Here is a 25,715-nt window from a genome sequence, read left to right on the forward strand (position 1 = left end):
TCTATCTATATATCTATATAAGTGAACGTGTCTGTGTATCTGTGTGTCTGTGTATATTTCCCTACGCAATAACTCTATCAATTTTTAGTCTACTGACTCGAAATTTGATATATAGGTTACTGAGATTTGGGAAAATCGATGTGATCGGTTTTTGGTCAGAAACTTGGCGATTAAGCGGTCAAAGTTCAACGATTTTACCTTTGACAACTCTACCAAACTCCTCCGACAATTTTGGATCTACGCACTTGAAATTTTAGATATAGGTTCATTGGATATGGATCTAACTTAATAATTTGAGTTGAGCCCAAACCAATAAATTTTAAGGGATCGTAATAGGGGCCAAATTTAAATAGAGGCGACGGATTTTACCAAGATCAGTATCTTAAAACGATACTGATCTTGGTAAAATCCGTCCAACCTGCAAAGAGTGTTTATTTCGAAAGCTGTTCTTAACATGGGGAGGTTGGAAGTGTTTATTACGAAAGGCATTTTCTTATTTTCAACTTGGCCATGGTAAGAACGGCTTTTGAAATAAACACCCTTTACAGGTTGGACAACAAGTGCACATTGAACGACACTACTAGGTTACAGGGTGGGGTGATGGTGGTCAAGTGATTAACGAAACAGACTGACCAACTGAGTGTCACAAGTTCGAATCTCGAATGCGTATTTTTCGAATCTCGGATGCGTATTATGTCCCAGATAGTATCTTCCTACATCAAAGTGGCACTGTGCCTTGTTTGGTGAAAATGTATTTTAAAAAATGTATCCGGGCGTGCGTGTCTACGTTATCACCTATTTTAAATGGTAGCTGTGGAACAGGTGCTACCTTTTGCAATTCTCTTTTCAATCAATTATTTGTTTATCAAGACATCAGACTACACTGCTCTCTCTCTCTCTCTCTCTCTCACACACTTTATTCACTCTCTCTCTCTCTCACTTTATTCACTCTCTCTCTCTCACTTTATTCACACTCTACTCTTTCTTTTTCTCTTCCAGCCCCTTTCTCTCTCGCTTAGTTGTTTCCACAATTGCATCATATGTCAAGTGGTTAATAACACAGACTGACGACCCCGGTTTTCCTAGCTCGAATCCAGTGCGTTTACATAAAAAATCAGTTTCATTTAGGATGTTGGCGACCTTCACGTGTTTTTTCTTTTACAAAGTAGTCACAGAGGCCACTCGAGGATAAGGGTTAAAGAGTGTACAGTGCTCAAAAGAACAATATCATAGTAATCGTTAGAAGTGTAAATTTGGTAAATTGAACGGCTCATCAAGAACTTGTTTACATTGGACTTGAAGACGGCCGTATTGTAGTCAGTTGGAAAGCAGGTAAACGGAAGGGAGTCCATATGTGTGCAGTTTTTAGAAAGAAGCTTTGTTCATGGAATCTACGTTTAGGTTTAAGCACAGATAAAGAGTGGGGGAAATTATTGATAGTGTTTACAGCCGAACGAGTGTTTCTCGTGAATGTTTGGCGAGGTGGGGGATCATAGATTGCAGCTCAGACGAACACTTGCCATGAAAACAAGGATAAAACAGAGACAGGCTTGCAACGTCTCTTCTGTGAGAAAAAGGTTGCAGGGAAGAGAAAAGGGTATCAAGTCCCTGATGTCTTTCTAGAAAGAACTCTGACTAAAATATATCGGGGGAAACTGATGCCAACCAAGAATCTTCGGATTCGTACGGCATTACGATGATTTTAAGTTAGTATTTTTAAAGTAATAGTTTAAAAATAGTAACAGTAGCAAAAGGAGTAGTAGTAGTAGTAGTAGTAGTAGTTTTAGTAGTAATACTTTCAGTAGTAGTTGCAGTAATAGTAACAGTGTTTATTCTTATTTCAACTGCAGCATTATATAAAGTGCATAAACTACTGGCGTGATATAAACACGTTCATCCCATAAAAAGCGTCTTTTAAAAGGTCAAATATTATTACGAACGTTTATTTATATAAAATGACGAACGTTTTTAAAAATACGGTCAGTCCGAATCTAACATATAATCTTAACTTGTGAGTTTTTGAAAATTGGACCTAAATAGCATTTCAGCTGGCATATAAAACTTTGATTCTGACTAGCCAATTTTTATTTGTTATTTGCGAATTTTTATCATAATACCATATCATTGGTGCTGTTGAGGGACTGGTGGGTATATTATATACATATCCCCCAGTCGTACAAAATAGGAAAAATGAATTGTTTTGAGGAAGAAACGAACCGCGTGTTAAATTGAATTAAACGAACTAAGATTTATTTCGTGAAGAAACAAATGAACGAAAAGGGTACAGCACGTGTTTAGTGGGGCGTGCGTCTCTCGCTGTTAACTGGTGAAAAGGAAAGTCTATTGTTGTAGAGAGAGAGAGAGAGAGAGAGTGAGAGGAAGAGAGAGAGAGAGAGTGTGTGTGTGAAAGTCAATCCAGACCATGGAGATAGAAAGCGTATAAGGTGTACGTACTGTCTGTTGACTCTTGCCTCGACACATAGTAGCAGGTGACGTGAGGTGCGCGGGCGCGCGCCCCGAAAGGAGCCGGTTGGTCCGTCGACCTCTCAGGTCGAAAGCCGAATTGAAAAGAGAGAAGCAGCTTATGTCTCTTGCTTTTATAGTTGTTTCCGGTGGTCTTTTGCGCATGTGTGGATTTCCTTTAAAGGGGTACTGACGTTTCCCATGTGTGCGTACGTGTGCGTATGTGTGCGCGTATGTGCGGGTACATGTGTGTACGTTAGCGTGTGTGTGTGTATGCACGTGAATGTGAGTCTATGTACGTGAACGTGAAATATGTACGTGTGTGTACGTGCGCGCGTATGTTTGTGTGCGCATATGTGTATAACAAGAAAAAATGGCTTGAGATGTGAACGCGTGTTTTTGTGCGAGACTAGAAGGGCTCGTACAGTGCAATGGTAACGTTCTTCGATACTGAATATTTTGTTACCTCCTCTCCATAAGATTTGGCACAAGTTCAATCATCGGTTCGATGAAAGTGGTTTGATGATATGACAGCTTATTTACTCGTTTATTTATATGATTATATAGTTGCGCAAATGAACAGCCGATAAATTAGAAACATTTTTTAAAATTACGACCGAAAAATCAAAGGGAAATAACTCATATTTTTATGCAAGGTGTCGTCTCCCTTACAAACAGAATTTTTAAATGTGAAAACTATGTTTCTGAATTTTTGAGATAAGGATTGATAATTCGTATTATTTCGACCATTCGAACTACAGTTCACATCTTGAGTGTTATTTTCATCTGTTTTTAGTAGATGCAATCGTAAGATTGTACATCTAAAAACTAGGAATAGGTACTAAAATAAATAATACATACTAAAATTGTCCGCAAGGACCCGTGGCGTAGTAGATAAAGTACTTGCCACATTAAATGGTAAATGATTTAAAGTTTATATTATCAGTGCGGGCGATAATCAGGACACATTTGCGAATTACTTAGGACTTCTACCCAGTCATGGCTGACAGAATGAGAGCATGCCGATTCCTGAGTTCGGCAGAAAAATTCCTGGGTTAGACATAATACACTTGAAGAAGGTCGGAGGTTACATCAGTCGAAACGATATGAAAACAGCACTTAACATGGAAACAGTAGTTCGAATAATCCAAACAATACAAAATAAATATTAGTAATTTAAATAACTTTATCGCATCGCATACACCGCCGGGTAAGTACAGGTATACGACGGTCGTTCCAAAAGTAAGACTCCTCTTTCCAACTAAAACAGTTGAAGAGCTATGTAGACGGGAATCGTACGATTGAAACGAGCGACCTTTTAAGTTATATTCTATATCTGTGTATAATTGTCGATATGTGAATATATTTTGTTTGCGTAATTTATGTTGTCTCGCTTTCATTTGAAAATTCCTGTTGTTGGGTTGGCACTTGCTAACTGGTGACCCATTCATAACATTAATGTTTTTTTTTTTTGCACCTTTTTATTCGTCGATTTAACTAAATCAATTGATAACGCTTTTCTTGGCATTTTTCGAAGACGTTACTATACATAAAATACACATCGGAAACCAGGAGCGGTATTGCAAGCTAATAAATGCAAGTATGCCTCAATGATATCACAAAATACTTGTAATACATTGCAGAAAAAAGATGAAGGTCCAAAACAGAGAGGAATTCTTACTTAGTAAGGTGCGTAAGTTCGGAGACTGGGGACGGTACAAATTTCCCAGATAAAGGCTTACGCAAAAAAACAAAAACAACAACAAAAATCTTCCCAAGAGAGATAATTGTACCATACAGTCAAAATAACGTACGATTATGAGTACGCTTTAGTATTACTAAACTGAGAAATTATATATTATATTTCATATATTATATATTATATATTATGTGTTATATAATATGTATTATATATTATGCATTATGTATTATATATAAGATATTATATATTATGTATGATGTATTTTATATTATATATCATATAATATGTATTATATATTATGTATTCTGTATTATATATAAGATATATATTATATATTATATATAAGATATATATTATGTATTATATATTATATATCATGTATTATACATTATATATTATATATAAGATATTATATATCTATAATATAAAGCTGAACGTCTGTGTGTGTGTCTGGTAACGAATAGGCTCCTATATGGTTGACTATTATAGAAAACTGATTACATATAATGTTAAAAGATGTATCGAGACACAGGAATGGGTATGTTTGATCTGGCATAATGATGATTCATTAAAATTGTGGGGTCTGAGTACGCGCCTGGTCCGCAAAGTATGGAAATAAAACATTAAAAAAAAAGTTTACAAGTATTTTTGATATAGATGTACATAATAATAATTTGATAAGTATGTTTTAGCTTAAATAGGAATGGTATAATAAATTGTGGGGTCTGTGTTCGCGCCTAGCCTCTATAGGATGGAAATAGGCACAAACTTTAATAAAGACTTTTCATAGCTATCTGCGTAAGTATACTTTGATAATTATGTTTCAGATTGAAGAAATATGGTATAATAAAATTATGGGGTGTTCGTTCGCGCCTGACCTCCATAGAATGGAAATATGTCACAAAGTTTAACAAGTTTTTTTTTTATGTAGATCAACAGAATATTGTGATAAGTGTTTCAGTGTGAACAGGTATGGTATTATGGGGTTTATCTACTTTATTTTTACCTTCATCATATTTTACTTTGGTTTTGATACCCCCAAATTCGAAGCTATCTCTTTACAACCCTTCCTTTTCCTAACCTATTATACTTTCATAAATCAGAGTCCATTTTCTATAGGCTGTTTTTGAACCCAGTCAACGCCGGGTTCTTTTGCTAGTTATATATAAGATATTATATATTATATATTATATATTATGTATTAATTATTATTATATTATATATTATGTATTATGTATTATATATTATATATTATATGTTATGTATTATATATTATATATTATGTATATATATTATGTATTATATATTATATGTTATGTATTGTATATTATATATCATATATTATGTATATATATTATGTATTATATATTATGTATTATATATTATGTATTATATATTATATATTATATGTTATATATTATGTATTATATATTATATATTATATGTTATATATTATGTATTATATGTTATATTTTATATATTATATATTATATATTCTGTATTATATATTATATATTATGCATTATATCTTATGGATTATATATATATTATGTATTATATATATTATATATTATATGTAATATATTCTATATATTATATTATATGCTATATATTATGTGTTATATATTATATATTATGCATTATATATATTATATATTATATATAATATATTCTATATAAGATATTATATAAAATATATAATATATTATAAGATATTAAACATTATATATTACAGGGGGCATTACCTAGGTAATGCCTCTTATTTTTTTTATTTCACCTGAATAGATAAGAGGGATAGCAAATCGCATTATGCGTTATGATGACTGAACTTATTCATTGATACTCTTAAAGCTTCATCTCCCTGCTGCTGATATTGACAATGTGAGACTCTAAGAAAACAATCTCTATCACAGACGTGACTCAAAAGAAGAAATGCATATTGAATTCCCGGCAAAAGTGCATTGAAAATGCTGGTGACTATATAGAAAAATACATTTTGGAGAATAAAAATTCGCTCGTTTCAATGGTACAACTCCGGTCTTTATATCGCTTCAACTTGTTGAGTTATAAAAAAACATGATGCTTTATTTTTGGAACGAATCTAAAATTACTGAAATTTATTTCAGTCTCAGTTCTTAGTAGACAGCATCCAAAGCTAAAATAAATAAATATAAAAATAAATAAAATATATAAATAATAAAATGAATAAAAATAATAAATCAATAAATAAAATAAATAAATAAATAAATAAATAAAATAAAAAACATATAAATAAAGAAAATAACTGGAATATATAATTAAACAAAAAAATAAAATAAAAAAAACATATAAATAAAGAAAATAACTGGAATATATAATTAAATAAAAAATAAAATAAAAAACATATAAATAAAGAAAATAACTGGAATATATAATTAAATAAAAAATAAAATAAAAAACATATAAATAAAGAAAATAACTGGAATATATAATTAAATAAAAAAATAAAATAAAAAACATATAAATAAAGAAAATAACTGGAATATATAATTAAATAAAAAAATAAAATAAAAAACATATAAATAAAAAAATAACTAAAATACATAATTAAATAAAAAATAAAATAAAAAACATATAAATAAAGAAAATAACTGGAATATATGATTAAATAAAAAAATAAACTAAAAACATATAAATAAAGAAAATAACAAAAATAAATAATTAAATAAAAAATAAAATAAAAAATATATAAATAAAGAAAATAACTAAAATACATAATTAAATAAATAAAATAAATATATAAAAAATGAATAAACATAATGAATCAATAAATAAAAGAAATAAATAAACAAATAAAATAAATAAGAACATATAAATTAAGAAAATAACTAAAATAAATAAATATAATAAATACACAAATGAAATAAATAAATTAAATAAAAATTAAATAAATAAACAAAATAAAATAAATAAATAAATAAATAAATAAAAAAGTAAAATATGTAAAAAATAAATGAAAAAGTAAAATAAACAATAAATAAAATAAATAAATAAAAAATGAATAAATATAATAAATCAATAAATAAAATAAATAAATAAGCCAATAAAATAAATAAAAACATAAATAAATACATACAATAACTAAAACAAGTAAACAAATATAATAAATAGACAAATGAAATAAATGAAACAAATAAAAATTAAATAAACAAATAAACAAAATAACATAAATAAAAAAGGAAAATAAATAAAAAATAAATACAAAAGGAAAAAAATTTAAAAAAATAAATAAATAAAATAAATAAAAAATGAATAAATATAATAAATCAATAAATAAAATAAATAAGCAAATAAAAGAAATAAAACATATAAATAAATGCATAAATAACTAAAATAAATAAATATAATAAATAAACAAATCAAATAAATAAAAAAAATAAAAAAATAAAAAAATAAACTAAAAAAACAACTTGAAAAAAGTAAAATAAATATACAAAATAAGTCAATAAAATAAATGAATTAGAAATGAATAAATGTAATAAATCAAAAAATGAATAAATAAATAAACAAATAAAAAAATAAAAAAATAGATAAATACACGAAATTACTAAAATAAATATAATAAATACACAAATGAAATAAATAAATAAAATAAAAAATAAAATTAAATAAATAAATAAGAAAAATAAAATAAATTAAAAATAAATAAAATAAGAAAGTAAAATAAATTAATGCAATTAGAATAACTAATAAAAATAATAATCAATAAATAGAATAAATAAGAAATAAATAAAAAAAATAAATAAAATAATAAATAAAATAAATAAATTACTAAATAGAATAAATAAATAAATAAATAAAATAAATAAAGAAAATGAATAATTAATATAAATAAATATATAACATCAATAAGTAAGTAAATAACAGTTAACTCAGCAATAAATAACATTAAAAAAATAGTTTTCTTTTGAAACAAAAATAAAATATCGACAACGGTACTATTTGTGTCTTACTAACTATTAATACAAGGAATTGCTTTCTTTTCACGACGGAACCAATAAATGGACATATCTAGATCAATAAATTAAAATGTAAACTTGGAAAATTACCAAAATTTTATTCTCGCCAAAGGGAAGAATACATTTTATATTATGTTATACATGTGTATATATGTGCATAGTGATGAGACGATTCCAATATTTTTCCAGATCCCGATATAATTACCGATTCCGATTCCAATCTATATTATTATAAAACTCAAATGACCTTGTAACAAGTGTTGTAACCCAACATCCAGTTTACGACTTCCGTTTGCGCATGCGTACATAAATAATCAACGCGACAATAAAACGTATTGTTTTACTGTGTACGTTTTCAGCGTGCCAATTGTTTTTTTTTTTTTTGCGTTTAAATTATCCAAATAAACAATTGCTAATATTTTCTGCAGTTTTTTTACATCGTTCATTTCCGTTTACGCTTAAGTTATTTTAACGCAATTTTCTTACAAATAAATCTACTTTACCCGTTGAAAACCATAAGAAACCCGTGTGTATGTGCGTGCGTGTGTGCGTGCGTGCGTGTGTGCGTGCGTGTGTGCGTATGTGTGTGCGCGTGTGTGCGTATGTGTGTGCGCGTGTGTGCGCGTGTGCATGTGTGTGTATATGCATGTACACGTGTGTGTGCGTGTGTGTTGAACTTGGTACCGACAAGCATTCCATTTGATTAACTCTTATCCTCTAGTGGACTTTGGCCTTGTTAAATCGTGACCATTTTTAGTAAGAAAGACAAAAAAGTAAGTAAACGCTGACCACAAGAGCCCAATCACACAGCTTTCTTTTTCTTTGCTCAGCGGCAAACGCGTACGTTACGACGCTTACCAAACACATGTGAACACAAGTTCATAAAGTAGCACACACTCGCCTTTTAACAAAACAAAGGCATTCTATCACAAAGAGAAAGAGAGAGAGAGAGAGAGAGAGAGAGAGAGAGAGAGAGAGAAAAAGTGAAGGAGACAAAGAGAAAGAAAAAAGAGAAAGAGAGAGAAAGAGTGAGAGAGAAAAAGAGAAAGAGAGAGATAGAGAAAGAGAGAAAAAGAGAGAGAAAGAAATAAAGAGATTAAGAGAGAAAGAGAAAAAGAGAAGGAGAGAAAGAGAAAGAAAAGAAAGAGAAAGAGAGAGAAAGAGTGAGAGAGAAAAAGAGAAAGAGAGAGATAGAGAGAAAGAGAAAGAGAGAAAAAGAAAGTAAGAGAGAGAGAGAAAGAGAGAGAGAGAGAGAGAAACAGAAGAGAGAAAGATAGAAAAGAAAGAGAAAGATAGGAGAGAGAGAGAAAGAGAAAAAGAGAAGGAGACAAAAAAAAGAGAAAGAGAGAGAAAGAGTGAGAGAGAAAAAGAGAAAGAGAGAGAAAGAGAGATAAAGAGAGATAAAGAAATAAAGAGATTAAGAGAAGGAGAGAAAGAGAAAGAAAAGAAAGAGAAAGAGAAAGAAAGAGTGAGAGAGAAAAAGAGAAAGAGAGAGATAGAGAGAAAGAGAAAGAGAGAAAAAGAAAGAAAGAGAGAGAAAAACAGAAGAGAGAAAGAGAAAGATAGAAAAGAAAGAGAAATATAGAGAGAGAGGGAGAGAGAGAGAGAGAGAGAGAGAGAGAAAGCGAAACACACATACACACACATCTTCATGTCGATTCCATTTTACACAAGTCCCTACATTTCTTCTCATACACAAAAAACTCCTTTCACCAGAACGTTCTTGGACTCTGAAATATTGTATTCTAAAAACTCTTTACACTTCGTTGTCTTCAGCTGTTATTTTATCTTTCGATATTACCTTTGGCTCCACACGCGTGCGTGTATGTGTGCGTGTTCGAACATGTTCCCAACAATCATTTCGTTTCATTAAACTTTAATCTCGAATTGCTTTTATCCTTGTTAAATGATGAGCACTTTTTGTCGAATCAAGCAAACAAACAATGACAACAAAAGAATAAAACAAAACTTTTAAAAGGTCACCAGTTTAAGTATGGTGGTGTGTCCGGACGTTATTTTAAAATGACATTTTACAACATCGTTCATTAAGTCGTTTTTCAACTTAAATGTTCTCGCTGAAGAGTATTTAGTCGTAAAAAGATTTATTTATCTATCGAGTAAGTAGCAGTTTTCAAAACACGAAGTGCGTAATCTGCCTATCGTCTGCTAATTCAAGGCAATCTTTAAGTGGCGCCAAATTAGCGATCTAATTATTGGTCTGTTTATTTCCTCGGCAGACGATAGACACTGAATAAATTGTCTGCGATTTCAGTTGCCGTCTGTTCTCTTTGGCTAATTATTTTGCGTTTTTTTTTTTTTTTTGTAATTTTTTTTTTGTAGGGAAATAATCAAAGATTGTCCTGACTATTTTGGTGTTGTTGAAAGTGCAAAGATTTTTGCAGAAACAAGTGGCATTTTTGAAATATCGTTTTTTTTTTTTTTTTTTTTTTTTTTAAGTAATCATTTATATGCCAAAATATAAGTAAGAATCGGAAAGAACCAGAACAATACCGGTGTCAGAACAGGGAAAATTAATTCCCTGAACAGAGCAGTTTCGCACCAATATGATGGCCATGAGGTGCCTGGAAAATTGAGCAACAGAAAAAAAAGGACAATTTTTGCAAAGTAGAAACATTGGGCAATTACGAAGTAATGGACTTTTTTCAACTATTAACAAATTATTAAAATCGCTGACCGATTTACGAAAAGCTCGGCAATTATTATAACGCCTTTAATCTTTTAATTTTGTTTTAAGGTGGAACGATAAAATTGTCGCCCTAGAAAAGTCATCATGATTTTATTTCCGTTTGATGAAAACCGGTTTTCTTTTCTTTTTTGTAGACCATCTACTTGTTGGCCAGTTGTGTACACATCCTCAAAGCGATAAGAGCCTTCTATCATGCGTGAACGTGACACAATGTTAAATGAGCGAGATCGGAGATGCGCCGCTGTACAACTCATGCTCTCTATCGGTCTACGTTATGACAACAGTACCAATACAATGCAAATTCGGACGGTTCAACGCTTAAGGGCACATCTCAACGAAGTTTCCGGCCACGGTTATGCTCTTTGGTGTGATCTCAAGTGAGGGCCACATCATGCCACCTCTCATTTTTGAAGTCGGCTTGAAAGTCAACACCAAAGTGTACCTGGATTTGTAAAAGAGAGTGGTGATCACCAGGTGCAATCAGGTGCACGTTCGCAGACCCTGGGTGTGGCAGCAGGCCTCGGCACCGGCTCACAAATCTAAAGAGACTCAAGCTTGGCTTCAGAGGGAGTGCTACGACTTTATACCGTTTTCTCACTGGCCCCTCTCCTCCCCGACCTGAACATGCTGGATTACGTAGTTTGATCATACGTCGAGAACATCGCCAACATGACCTCGAAAATACCAAAGCTAGCCTCGCACAATACCAAAGCCATCCGCTGACAAGAACGATCTTAAAATCTATTTCAATCGATATTTAATTTAATTGTCTAATTTTTCTACTTTGCCAAAATTGCTTTTTTATGACCCTTTTTTCTGTGGGCCTTTTTTCCGTTTCCCAATTTTCATAAAATTGCCTCCGACGAAGATTAAAATCAAAATACGATGATATTAAACTTTATTTCTAGAATGTTTATTCAAATTTAAATCCAAATCCATTACATTGTTTTGAGTCTAAAAAATATCTGAAATTAAAGTCCTAAGCTTAAGTGGCCAATTTTCACATGATAAGTTGTGCTGCTAAAATTCATAAAATATTTTTATGAAAATCACGCATGTAGCCACTTAATGGGAGGAGTTAAAAATACTAGTTTAAGGTTAAAAAAAAAAGCCGTAAATAATATTTAGTTAAGATTTCATAAAAATTGGAACTGAATTTTTACGAAATGTTTCCCGGCCGACTTTGTTCGTTTGCAGACAGAGGCGGCAAAGTACCCTTCGATTGTAATCAAGCTAGTTAAAACGTCTCTGTCTTTACTATTAGTCACCGCATGTGTGTATGTGTGTGTGTGTGTGTGTGTGTGCGAGAGAGAGAGAGAGAGAGAGAGAGAGAGAGAGAGAGAGAGAGAGAGAGAGAGTTAGTTCCTCGTAGGTTCCAAAACGGCTAAGCCTATCTTTTGCAAATTTCACACAACAGTAATTTATTTTTCTGGCGGTGCTCTTAGATTTTTTTAATACAGAAATTCATCCGATAAAAATATCAAAAATCGAAAATCGAAAAAGTCCGATCTTAAATATAATCGTTCTTCTCTTATAGATAAAAAGAATAATTTTTACAGGGGAATATTTTACTTTACACCGGCCGGTGTAAAATAAAAAAAACAAAACTTTTTGTTGTCTATCGTCAAGCCCAAATATCAGCTGACGTGATATTGTAAACAAACACACACGGAATTTGATAAACGACATTAACATTATTTATTTATTTATTTATTTGCGAATTAGCCTACCGGGTCAATTATTCCGCGTAATATATATGTATAGAAGATTAATTCTATAATAATACATACGCAATCTGAATAAATTGAAATATCATATTTAAGCGTATTGTACGATCGGGTAACGCCGGACGGGCAGCTATTAACTTGAATCAATGTTTATTTATTTATTTATTTGTAGTTTATTTGTATATTTTTGAATTATTTTTTTCATGGAAATCGTTTTAGGCAAGGCATAAAGCCACTTCATGTAAGGAGCTAACAAGAACGAAAGATGAATGTCGCAAAGACAGATGATAGATCTATTGCCCGTAGGCTTAAAAATACAAATGTTATATGCGGAGAGAAAACAGTAAGCAGGAAAAGAGTTCCAAAAGGTTGAAGTTAATGAAACGAAAGTACTGCAATAAGAATCTGTATTTCAATGGAAGTATTGAAATAGTGATTCGGTCTAAACCACTAGACCAACAAATTAGACGAACTGGAACAAAGGAAGCAGAACACATGTCGTAATAGTATTTATAGAAAAGACTGAGACTATCAACATGACATCCGTGAGAGAGAGAGAGAGAGAGAGAGAGAGAGAGAGAGAGAGAGAGAGAGAGAGAGAGAGAGAGGTTGCAGAGAAGAAAGGGCGAATTATTTACATTTCGAATACGTTTCTGCACCTTATCAAGAACCCTCAAATGAGACAGATATTCACAAGCACAGATATGATAGCAATACTGCATAGATCAACCATTCTGAACGTCTCAGTCATCATTGACCCCTCGGCTTTATGTATTTATCCTCTACTCCCATGCAAAAAAATAATTCATAGCTATCATAAAGTGACCGAAAAAAAAACAAGAAAAAAAAAAAAAAAACGCAAGCAAAAACAAAAAAAAAACTCAAAAAACAAAACGAAAAACAACAAAAACACAAAAACAACAAAAACAACAAAAACAAAAACAAACAAATAAAAAACGCACACAAAAAAAACAAAAAAAAAACTAAAAACGCACACAAAAACAATGAAAACAAAAATAAAAAAGAACAAACAAAAAACGCAAACAACCCCCCTCCCACCCACCTCAAAAGAACCCAAAAAACAAAACAAAAAAATCCAAAAAACAACCCCCTAAACACCCTCCTACCCCCCCAAAAAAACCAAGGTCAGAAGAACCTTTTCATTGTTTAAGGATTTTAGGTTTTGTATTTAAAATAATATTATACACAACACAACAACAAATGTTGGACATATAACTTCAGGTATGTACGTTTCTTAGATATAGCACAATGTGAAAAAATATTTCAAGATTATCAGGTACTTCAATTAAATAATTTTAAAATGACTATATAATTTTAAAATGACTATAAATTTTAAAATGACTATATAATTTTAAAAATGACTATAATTTTAAATGACTATACAATTTTTAAATGACTGATAACTTTAAAATAAATATATAATTTTAAAATGACTGTAATTATAAAATGACTGATAATTTTAAAATGACTATATCATCTTATACCGTCTAGGAGTAAAATTTACCCTTGGTTTAGAACCTGCCATAGACGATCAGATAGTTGAAAAGCATCAGATATGGGAAAGTGTTTAGATTGATAAAGAAATTAAAGTGTTTAGAGTGATAAAGAAATTAAAGTGTTTAGAGTGATAAAGAGATTAAAGTGTTTAGAGTGATAAAGAAATTAAAGTGCCTAGAGTGATAAAGAAATTAAAGTGTTTAGAGTGATAAAGAGATTAAAGTGTTTAGAGTGATAAAGAGATTAAAGTGTTAAGAGTGATAAAGAAATTAAAGTGCCTAGAGTGATAAAGAAATGAAAGTGTTTAGAGTGATAAAGAAATTAAAGTGTTTAGAGTGATAAAGAGATTAAAGTGTTTAGAGTGATAAAGAAATTAAAGTGTTTAGAGTGATAAAGAAATTAAAGTGTTTAGAGTGATAAAGAAATTAAAGTATTTAGAGTGATAAAGAGATTAAAGTGTTTAGAGTGATAAAGAGATTAAAGTGTTTAGAGTGATAAAGAAATGAAAGTGTTTAGAGAGATAAAGAAATTAAAGTGTTTAGAGTGATAAAGAGATTAAAGTGCTTAGAGTGATAAAGAGATTAAAGTGCTTAGAGTGATAAAGAAATTAAAGTATTTAGAGTGATAAAGAGATTAAAGTGCTTAGAGTGATAAAGAGATTAAAGTGTTTAGAGTGATAAAGAGATTAAAGTGCTTAGAGTGATAAAGAGATTAAAGTGCTTAGAGTGATAAAGAGATTAAAGTGCCTAGAGTGATAAAGAGATTAAAGTGTTTAGAGTGATAACGAGATTAAAGTGTTTAGAGTGATAAAGAGATTAAAGTGCTTAGAGTGATAAAGAGATTAAAATGTTTAGAGTGATAAAGAGATTAAAATGTTTAGAGTGATAAAGAGATTAAAGTGCTTAGAGTGATAAAGAGATTAAAGTGCTTAGAGTGATAAAGAGATTAAAGTGCCTAGAGTGATAAAGAGATTAAAGTGTTTAGAGTGATAACGAGATTAAAGTGTTTAGAGTGATAAAGAGATTAAAGTGCTTAGAGTGATAAAGAGATTAAAGTGTTTAGAGTGATAAAGAGATTAAAGTGTTTAGAGTGATAAAGAGATTAAAATGTTTAGAGTGATTAAGAGATTAAAGTGTTTAGAGTGATAAAGAGATTAAAATGTTTAGAGTGATTAAGAGATTAAAGTGTTTAGAGTGATAAAGAAATTAAAGTGTTTAGAGTGATAAAGAAATTAAAGTGCTTAGAGTGATAAAGAAATGAAAGTATTTAGAGTGATAAAGAGATTAAAGTGTTTAGAGTGATAAAGAGATTAAAGTGTTTAGAGTGATAAAGAAATTAAAGTTCTTAGAGTGATAAAGAGATTAAAGTATTTAGAGTGATAAAGAGACATTACTTTTCGAGAAACAGAAAGCCCAATGGATCTAATGAACTTCAAGAAAGATTTGATGAGAAAGAAATACCAAGAAATTCGCGAGGAGGATGTTGTAGCTTGCCTGAAACATTGTGTGTAGTGTTAAATGATTTTTTAAAGTACAATATAATTCTCAGTCGTTTGTACGCATATACACGTATTTGAAAATATTGAATTAGAAATATTTTGTTCAATAATTTTCTTTATTAACTCTTGAGATAACAGGCTGTTGTTAAATAGGAAATAAATAATAAATAAATAATAAATAATAAATAAATAAATAATAAATAATAATAGGAAATAAATAATAAATAAATAAATAAATAATAAATAAATAATAAATAAATAAATAATAAATAAATAATAATAGGAAATAAATAATAAATAAATAAATAATAAATAAATAAATAATAAATAATAATAGGAAATAAATAATACATAAATAAATAATAAATAAATAAATAATAAATAAATAATAAATAAATAATAATAGGAAATAAATAATACATAAAGCAACAAGTAAAGAAATAAATACTTATATGTATATACATGCATGTGTTAACAAGTTGAACTAAAAAAGATAATTATAAATTGGTTCTGCGTTCGTTCCAATAACGACCGACTAGAGAGAAAAAAATTATAAGACTAAACATTTTTTTCTAACGTCATCCTTGGCAATAGGATTTTGGTTCCGAAGATTCAGATTCCACGCTAACAAAAACCTGTGCACTCCAAAAAATTTGTAATTCAATATTTTCAAATGCCTGTAAAAGCGTACAAACGTACGAACGTACACGTCACAGAGAAATTACATTGTATTGCCTTAAAAAATCCTTTAACCAAGAAATTTATTTCACAAATCTAAATTTGTTTAAACGTTTATTATTGAAAATTTGTAACGTAAACGTGATATTAAAGAAATAGAGAACAAGAAAATACTCGACTCCACTTTCTTTTTTTTTAACAAAAGCCTTTATATATAGTATTTCCAACAACGTATTTCTTCTAGATGTTTTAAATAGTTAATTTCTCCTTTTTTTTCCGGTCGCGTGTGACTTTTCGTCTCTGCTCTGACGCCACCCACGCGTCTCGGACACGTCTCGGACACGTCTCGGACACGTCTCGTATCCCACTTTTCTGAACACTCGCGCCTCGAACACTCCCTTTCTCGCTCTCTCGTGTCTTGCTTCTCTGAACACCGGCCACGCCTCGAACACCACTCTTCCAAACACTCTTCCTCGAAAACGTGTGTCCCCCCTTTTTGTTTATCTCTGCTGTGATGTCACATCACACACACCCGGCTTGGTCAGCAGCAGCGGTCCTGTTCAAAACTTACTCAAGTAAACCATCTCGTCCATAACCCATACCCTTGCTATAACGAAAATACAGCTAATAAAATGTACAGTTCGATTGCGCTTCAAATTTTCATCCGATTGGTCAGTGTTATTAGCTGTATCTCTGTTTAATTTTCAATATTTAAATATGTTAAAACACGAAAACTTGTTTCTGGATTTTTTAGAGAAAAATTGGTTATTGTTCTCATCTTAAGTGTTATTTTCACAACGTGTCAGCCAATGTAACCTCCTATCTACTTTACGTATATATTGTCGAGCTCGGGAATCTTTCTGTCAAATTCAGAAATCTTTCTGTTAATCTTGGTATCTGTCTGTCAAAGTTGAGAATCTGTCTACGAACTACGAATCTTTCTGTCGAACTTTGGACTCTTTCTGTCAAACAGAACTTTCCTATCGAATTCCGGAATCTTTCTGTCGAACTTGGGAATTTTCTGTTAAGCTCTATTTTTTTTAATCTCGAACTGGCGAATCTTTCTGTTGAACTGGGAAATCTTTCTGTCGAACTCGGAAATCTTTCTGTCGAACTCGGGAATCTTTCCGTTGAACTCGGAATTTTTCTCTCGATCGGAGGAATATTTCTGTTAATCTGGAAGTCTTTCTTTCGAACTCGGGAATCTTTCTGTTGAATTTGGGAATCTTTCTGTTGAATCTGGGAATCTTTCTGTTGAATCTGGGAATCTTTCTGTTGAATTTGGGAATCTTTCTGTTGAATCTGGGAATCTTTCTGTTGAATCTGGGAATCTTTCTGTTGAATTTGGGAATCTTTCTGTTGAATTTGGGAATCTTTCTGTTGAATTTGAGAATCTTTCTGTTGAATCTGGGAATCTTTCTGTTGAATCTGGGAATCTTTCTGTTGAATTTTGGAATCTTTCTGTTGAATCTTGGAATCTTTCTGTTGAATTTGGGAATCTTTCTGTTGAACTCTGAATGTTTCCGTCAAACAAGGGAATCTTTCTGTTGAACACAATTCTATTTAAGAACTGGCGAATATTTCTAGCGAACTGGGAAATCTTTCTGTCGAATTCAGTAATCTTTTTGTCGAACTGAGGAAACTTTCTGTCAAATTCGGAAATCTTTCAGTTGAACTCGGGCATCTTTCTGTCGATTAAAAGTTAAATTCTTCACTAGTTTGGAGACGGAATGCGTTGTTGTGATAAGTGATTTTTTTTCTCTACTAATTCGCACTTTTTATTTTAAGATTCAAATATTAATAACTACATTTTATTTCAGTATTTAATTTATGTATTTCTGTTGTATTAAATGCTAGCTTTTTTTTTTTTTTTTTTTTTCTCGTCCATAAATGTTTATCTACCAAGTTGATCTTAAATATTGTATAATCAATCCATTATATTATCATTTTCAGTCCCCCACCCCTAATTTCTGGCTCCCATCTTATCTCGCAATTACTTATAACGTCACCAACTAACTTCGGAAGAACCCCCCCCATCCGATTTTGTTTTATATCATAAGTTGCTTAAAACGTGATTAGTTAAAGTTCAGAATAAAATCACGCTTTCTCTTAACGGTTAATTTTAAAAAAAAAAATCTTCTGAACGCTATTAAAAGTTAAATTCTTCACTAGTTTGGAGACGGAATGCGTTGTTGTGATAAGTGATTTTTTTTTCTCTACTAATTCGCACTTTTTATTTTAAGATTCAAATATTAATAACTACATTTTATTTCAGTATTTAATTTATGTATTTCTGTTGTATTAAATGCTAGCTTCTTTTTTTTTTTTTTCTCGTCCATAAATGTTTATCTACCAAGTTGATCTTAAATATTGTATAATCAATCCATTATATTATCATTTTCAGTCCCCCACCCCTAATTTCTGGCTCCCATCTTATCTCGCAATTACTTATAACGTCACCAACTATCTTCGGAAGAACCCCCCCCCATCCGATTTTGTTTTATATCATAAGTTGCTTAAAACGTGATTAGTTAAAGTTCAGAATAAAATCACGCTTTCTCTTAACGGTTAATTAAAAAAAAAAAAAAATCTTCTGAACGCTATTAAAAGTTAAATTCTTCACTAGTTTGGAGACGGAATGCGTTGTTGTGATAAGTGATTTTTTTTCTCTACTAATTCGCACTTTTTATTTTAAGATTCAAATATTAATAACTACATTTTATTTCAGTATTTAATTTATGTATTTCTGTTGTATTAAATGCTAGCTTCTTTTTATTTTTTATTTTTTTTTCTCTCTCGTCCATAGATGTTTATTTATCTACCGAGTTGATTGCAAAAATAGATTACCTAATTGTACTCATTTTTAGTTCGTGGGAGGGGAATCTATCACCATACTTTCCCTTAAACAGGTCCGTTGGACTTTTATTAAGTACAATACTTAATAGTTATTTTTTATTTATTTATTTATTTTTTTGTTTTTTTTTTTAATTGAGAGTAGAAAACGCATTGTGGATGCGTTATCGGCAGCTCCTGTTACTCTCGCTTCTTCTTATTTGTCCCTCAGTCCTCATTTTTTAAATGAGTGATTTTTCTGACAAAGGGAGAAGAAAAAGCTGTTTTCTAGGTTGGCAGTATTTTTGCGCGAACAGTTGGGAGAGTTGGTGGAAATTTTCTGTTTCTATGTCTATCCTTGTAGCCATGTCACTAGTAAGGGTGCTGGAGGTAAACGTTTTGTCTGGGCTGACGTTATCCGCCTGATAGTCAGGGACCCGAACCTTGGATTAACCACTAAGGAGGCTGTCCTATCAGCAGGTGCAAAGTACTGGGGCTGCTGTATTGCCATTTGGTGAATGGAATCTGGACCATGCAGTAGCTTCTGGTGGGGCCTCTCGATGCCATACTAGTGGGTAATTGTTACGGCTTTACCTTATCATGTGGTACAAAAAAAAAAAAAAAATTCTTCGTTTCTTTTTCTCTCTTAGTTTCCCCTCTCTGTCCTGCTCTAAGTAAATCTGTCGACCTAGTCCACAAATTCCAAAATTTCATCATGATAAGTTTCAAGAAAAAATACACGATTAAACCCGGTTCTCCAACTTCCAACGTAGACCCCTACTACCATGTCTCCTTCTCCAACATCAGGGGTCTACGTTCTAACCTTCCAGAGGTTGAAACCCAATTACAGGAGACTAAACCAGACCTTTTATTTTTAAGTGAAACTGGCATTGGACAGGCTATTTCCCTAGATGAGTTTGCAATTACAGGATACTCTAACTTAACTTCTAAATCTGACCCCCAAGATCGCCATGGGCATGGAATATGTGCCTATATTAAAGATAGCTTTCCATGTGGGAGGGACATCTCCAGGGAAGATCCTAACTTACCCTATATGTGCTTCCGGGTTGCTTTAGCTCACACTACTGCATTTATATTTACTCTCTATCGCCCCCACAACAGCGGAGTTACTATCTTTCAAAGCATATCTGAGAAAATTGACCAAGTCCTTTCTACTTATCCTTCAGCTAACATTCACGTATGTGGAGACTTCAATGTTCACAACGTCGAATGGTTGACCCACTCAAACAAGACCGATGATGAGGGGAGGTTCTGTCATGATTTCTCCATTGCCTATGACCTCACTCAGATTGTTCAGGAACCTACCCGTGTGCCCGATAATGACGGCCAGTATGCGAACCTACTAGACCTTTTTCTCACAACTTGCCCTGAACTATGTTCAGTTTCTGTTCTGTCGCCTCTTGGATCTTCCGACCACTCTGTTGTATCAATTAAGATAAAAATGAAATGTAATAAGTCCCCAGACGTACCACTTCATCGTACAGTATATCGATACACTAAGGCTGACTGGGATAGCTTCCGTACATTTATATCTGATCTACCTCTGCATTCCATGTTTAAAAAGGATGTGTCCTCTATAGTATTAGACCTAACTGAATGGTTAATTGTAGGTATTGACCATTTCATACCCTCTAAAAAGTTTCAGCAAAAACCTAACAGCCAGCCATGGTTCTCTCCAGAATGTGCTGCTGCCATTGCGCACAGAAATCACTTTTTCCACTGCTTCAAACGTAATAGATGTATGGAAACTAAAGCCGTTTTCAGGACTGCCAGCAACCATTGTAAGAAAGTAATAAGGAATGCAAGAGAGTTGTATGCTCAATCTGTTAAGTCCAAAGTAGCTGAGCAGCGGCTTGGTTCCCACCAGTTTTGGCAAATAGCAAACAGAATCCTGAACAGAAGCGTGTGCTCCATCCCAACTATTATCAATGGACCTGAGGTAATCTCGTCAGCATCAGACAAAGCCAAACTCTTTGTCAAGAACTTTGCAGCTAATTCTACCCTTTGCGACCAAGACCGCCAACCCCCAATATTTCCTCCTGTATCAGAAAACACGCTATGTGATATACGTATATCTGTACGTGATGTTGCCAAGCTAATCAAAAACCTTGATTCCAGTAAAGCAACTGGCCCTGATGGTATTCCAATTATAGTACTCAAAAAACTTCAACCTGAACTAGCGCCCATACTTACAAAACTGTTTAAACGTTGTCTTAAGGAGAATAGTTTCCCATCTCCCTGGAAAATCTCATCAGTATGCCCTGTATTTAAGAATTCAGGTGATCGCTCATCCCCCTCTCAGTACAGGCCAATAAGTCTCCTGTGCGTCATGAGTAAGTTGCTAGAATCTGTGTTAAATACAGAAGTAATCAAACATCTCAACAAAAATAACCTTCTTAGTGACACTCAATATGGTTTCCGTTCTGCTAGATCTACAGCAGATGTCCTTACAGTTATATCGCATAGGATTAGCAAATCTCTCGACGGTGGCAATCTTTCTAGGGCAATTGCTCTTGACATATCTAAAGCCTTTGATAGGGTATGGCATAAAGGTTTACTTCATAAGATCGCTAGCTATGGTATAGCTGGAAAAGTCTTCTCAATTATTAAATCATTTCTTTCTGATAGGTTCATAAGAGTAGTAGTTGAGGGGCAAAAATCAGAAGCTCACAGTATTAATGCCGGTGTCCCTCAGGGATCCATCCTGGGCCCAACTCTTTTCCTGATCTACATTAATGATCTTCCAAATCATATCCTTACATCATTTGTAGACATTTATGCTGACGACACTACCATTTATGGTACCACATCTAAGACAGTAAACGAGCAAGTACTCTCCAATTCTCTCTCCTCTGATCTTGAGCATGTAGTACAATGGGGAAAGGAGTGGCTGGTTACTTTTAATGCATCTAAAACCAAGCTTCTCTCTTTACATCATCAACATTTTAATCCCCATTTGTCATCAATTGAAATGAATGGCTCTCATCTTCAGGAGGCCTCAAGTTTTGACAAGCTTCTGGGCTTGACCATTACTCCTGATCTTAAATGGAACACGTATATCAAATCTGTTGCCAAGGCTGCTGGAAAAATGGTGGGATCTTTCTATCGTTCCAGTAGATATCTCACTGCTGATGCTATTCTCTATCTATATAAGAGCCAGGTACGTCCAAGGATGGAATACTGTTGCCACATCTGGGCAGGAGCTGCTAGAAAGGACTTGTCCTGCCTTGATAGAGTTCAAAATAGACTTCGTAGCCTCGTAGGAGATGTCCTTTTCTCCTCCTTACAACCTCTATCTCACAGAAGAGATGTTGCGAGTTTGTCTCTGATGTATCGTTATTTTCATGGAAAGTGTTCAACTGAGCTTCAATCTATGGTCCCCCCTCGCCAAACTTTCACAAGAAACACTCGTCTAGCTGTAAACACTATCAATAATTTCCCCCACTCTTTATCTGTGCCTAAACTTAAACATAGATTCCATGAACAAAGCTTCTTTCTTAGAACTGCACGCCTGTGGAATTGTCTTCCGTTTTCCTGCTTTCCGGCTGACTACAATATGGTTGTGTTCAAGTCTAAGGTAAATAAGTTCTTGATGAGCCGTTCCATATAAGTTATTAAATTTACCAAATTTTCATTACTAATGATTACTATATTGACCAATTTCTACTGTACACTCTTTAACCCTTATCCTTGAGTGGCCTCTGGGCCTTGATAATGTGGTGATGCCTTTGTAAAAAAAAAAAAAAAAAAAAAAAAAAAAAAACTGAGACCGGCACGAAATTTCGAACAGAACCCGTTATTTAACATCCAGGAGTAACGTGTTCTCATTAAAAAAAAGCTTAAGTAGAAAGAATAACTAATTTTGTATTTAGCAACACTTATTTGGTGCATATTCCTTTTTCACTGCAGATGCCCAAATCTTTATTGAATTGCATATTCATCTTTTCCCCTCGATTTCCTTTGTTTGCATTTTTGTTTAAATGTGTAAGTAAAGAAAATACGTGGTCGCTAAAATTCAAATGATAATGTAAATATCAAATATTCAAATTATTTAATTTAAAAGTTTATTTTTGTAAAACTCAAATGAAAATGTAAACCTATAAAAGTTCAATTTATTGGCGAGGACCTTTTAAAAATAACGTCTCCATTTCTTATTCCACTCGAATGAATCAGCGGAGATTGTAAATTGCATTGTTACGATGACTGACCTTATGCATTCATGACCTGAAAGTCTCATATCTCTGTTGCAGATATTGACGGTGCGAGACTCTTTAAAAGCAACCCCTGTCAGAAGCAGAGATGCGTCACTGAATTCCTCCATGCATGAAAAAAAAAGTTGAACCGATCAACATTCATCTGCGCCTGTTGAATATTTACGAAGCGGATACAGTTGATATCAGCACATTTACGACTATTTCAAAATGGCGACAGAAATGTAAGTTACAAAGCGCGCCCATGCACAACCACCACCCATCGCTGGCAAAAAAAAAAAAAATGCATTGAGAATGGTGGTGACCATGTAAAAAAAAAAAAAAAATCTGGAGTACAAAATGTCGCTCGTTTTTATGTTACCACTCCCGTCTTCGTAACTCTTCGACGTTTTTTTTTTAAATTTTAGTTAAAAAATAGGATGCATTACATTTGAAACAACTCTAGCCCTACGCCTATTATGACATATGGTAATAAAACATGGACACATGTTTTGTAGGGATCTTGGGTTATGATAAATAGTTTATTTAATATTAAAGACAGGAGTTCTAACATATAACATTATATAACATTATAGGGGACTTAGTTCACTACTCAGTTAACGAAGCAAACAATTCATTAGGTTTTAAGTAAGAAGTTACAATTAAACATTATCCTATAACATACTTCATGGTCGTTACGACCTGCTTCGGGATCGTCTCTTCATCCCGGCATCCGAACGTGAACTGAAAGGATACGACCTGAAGCTGTTTTATTGAAGATTTCGGCTAAACCGACACAAAGCCATATTTTCCATCCGCATATAAGCTCTCTGGAATAGACTGTCGCTTGATGTTTTCACCGCACTACCAGCGGATCAGTTCAAGACGAAGGTAGTCAGGTGCAGGTCAACTGTATTTCCGATCGTCTAAATTCGCAGCACCCTCCCTCCCTTTTTGTTCGCGATCCATTTTTTCCTTTACTTACCGCACCCTTTTTAACGGCTACGAAACACGTAATGTTTTAACTAATACTGAATAAATTGAATTGAATTGAATTTAGAAATGAACGCATTCTTGTATATTTATATTCGAGTTGTTTAAGTAATGTTCGACTCTCAGCTGAGAAATACTAAATGTCTCCAATTTTTACATTACAGATTACTAAAGTAACTGAGTGACTTGGAAATAATTGTCAATTCGGTATCTTGTTACTTGGATTCTTATAAATCTGATACCGAACACAGAAATAGGTGTATTTAAACTCATTTTTAATTTTAAAATGAATGGAAAGCGAAATTGCTTGGCGGTCAAGTAAGAGACTTGATGTTAATATTATTCGTTGATCCTAAAACTAGAGCTATTTATATGAAAAAAAAAGAAAAAAACACAGCGATTCCATTGCCGTTGTGGTAAAAAGATAAGTGTTCTCTAAGCATTTAAAGTACTTAAAATACACGGATACAGAAACGAATGATGTAGATTATGAAGAATTTGTCTGTAGACAGTCCAAAAGTAGGACGACAGAATTAGGGCAACGAAGCAAATTTCCCAGGTATGGAAAGTAGCATATGCACCAGAAGTTAGTGATTGGACTTCTGAATGTTTCGGTTTACGAACAAAAGTAACTTAAAAAATAACTAAAGATTAGAGAAGTAAAAAGTGAGTAAAAAGAGTGTTTGTGTTAGATAGAAGAGTTGCCGAAGATAAACAATAAAGGTTAATCCTCGTACCGCGAAGTAGTACTGAAATATGACAAAAAGGGGAGAAAATGCAATTACTGTTGCGTAATATGTGTTTGATGAAGCCAGAGGCACAGATAGTGCCTCTAGTCATTTGGGTCAGGTTTTAAGTGTAATTGTCTCGTATAATCTCGCCGAAAGGGGGCTGAGCAGGTAAGAGATAAAATCACGACGAGACAGAAACAAAGTACATGCAAATAAATATTCTGTTGATTAACTGAAAGGTAATAGAGTAGTTTTTATTTTTTGTGTTACTTGCGACGGAGTCTGCAACGTGTTGGGTGTAAACGTGTTAACACATGTTTAACCTTACATAACTTCGGACCTTCCTTAGTAATAATTTATGTAATGAGACTCTTTCTGTCAAACTCGGGAATCTGTACGAATTTCAAACGGAACCATTTATTTAATCCATAGAGTTAGCATGCTCTCATTGCGTGAGTCGACATGATACACCTAAAGAAGGTCGGAGTTTACATCGGAGAAACTGCTGTGACATTAAGATAAGAATAATAGACATAATAATTGAAATAATCCAAATTATCAATCCTCATCACAAAAATTCAGAAAGATAACATCTTACAGATTGTAACAATAGTAGAACAGATTGTTTGAAAAACTATCAGAGAATGTCGGATAAGC

The sequence above is a fragment of the Euprymna scolopes genome, chromosome 34, assembly GCF_053919585.1.
Source record: "Euprymna scolopes isolate OS-2025 chromosome 34, ASM5391958v1, whole genome shotgun sequence".
NCBI classification, from domain to species: Eukaryota; Metazoa; Mollusca; class Cephalopoda; order Sepiida; family Sepiolidae; genus Euprymna; species Euprymna scolopes.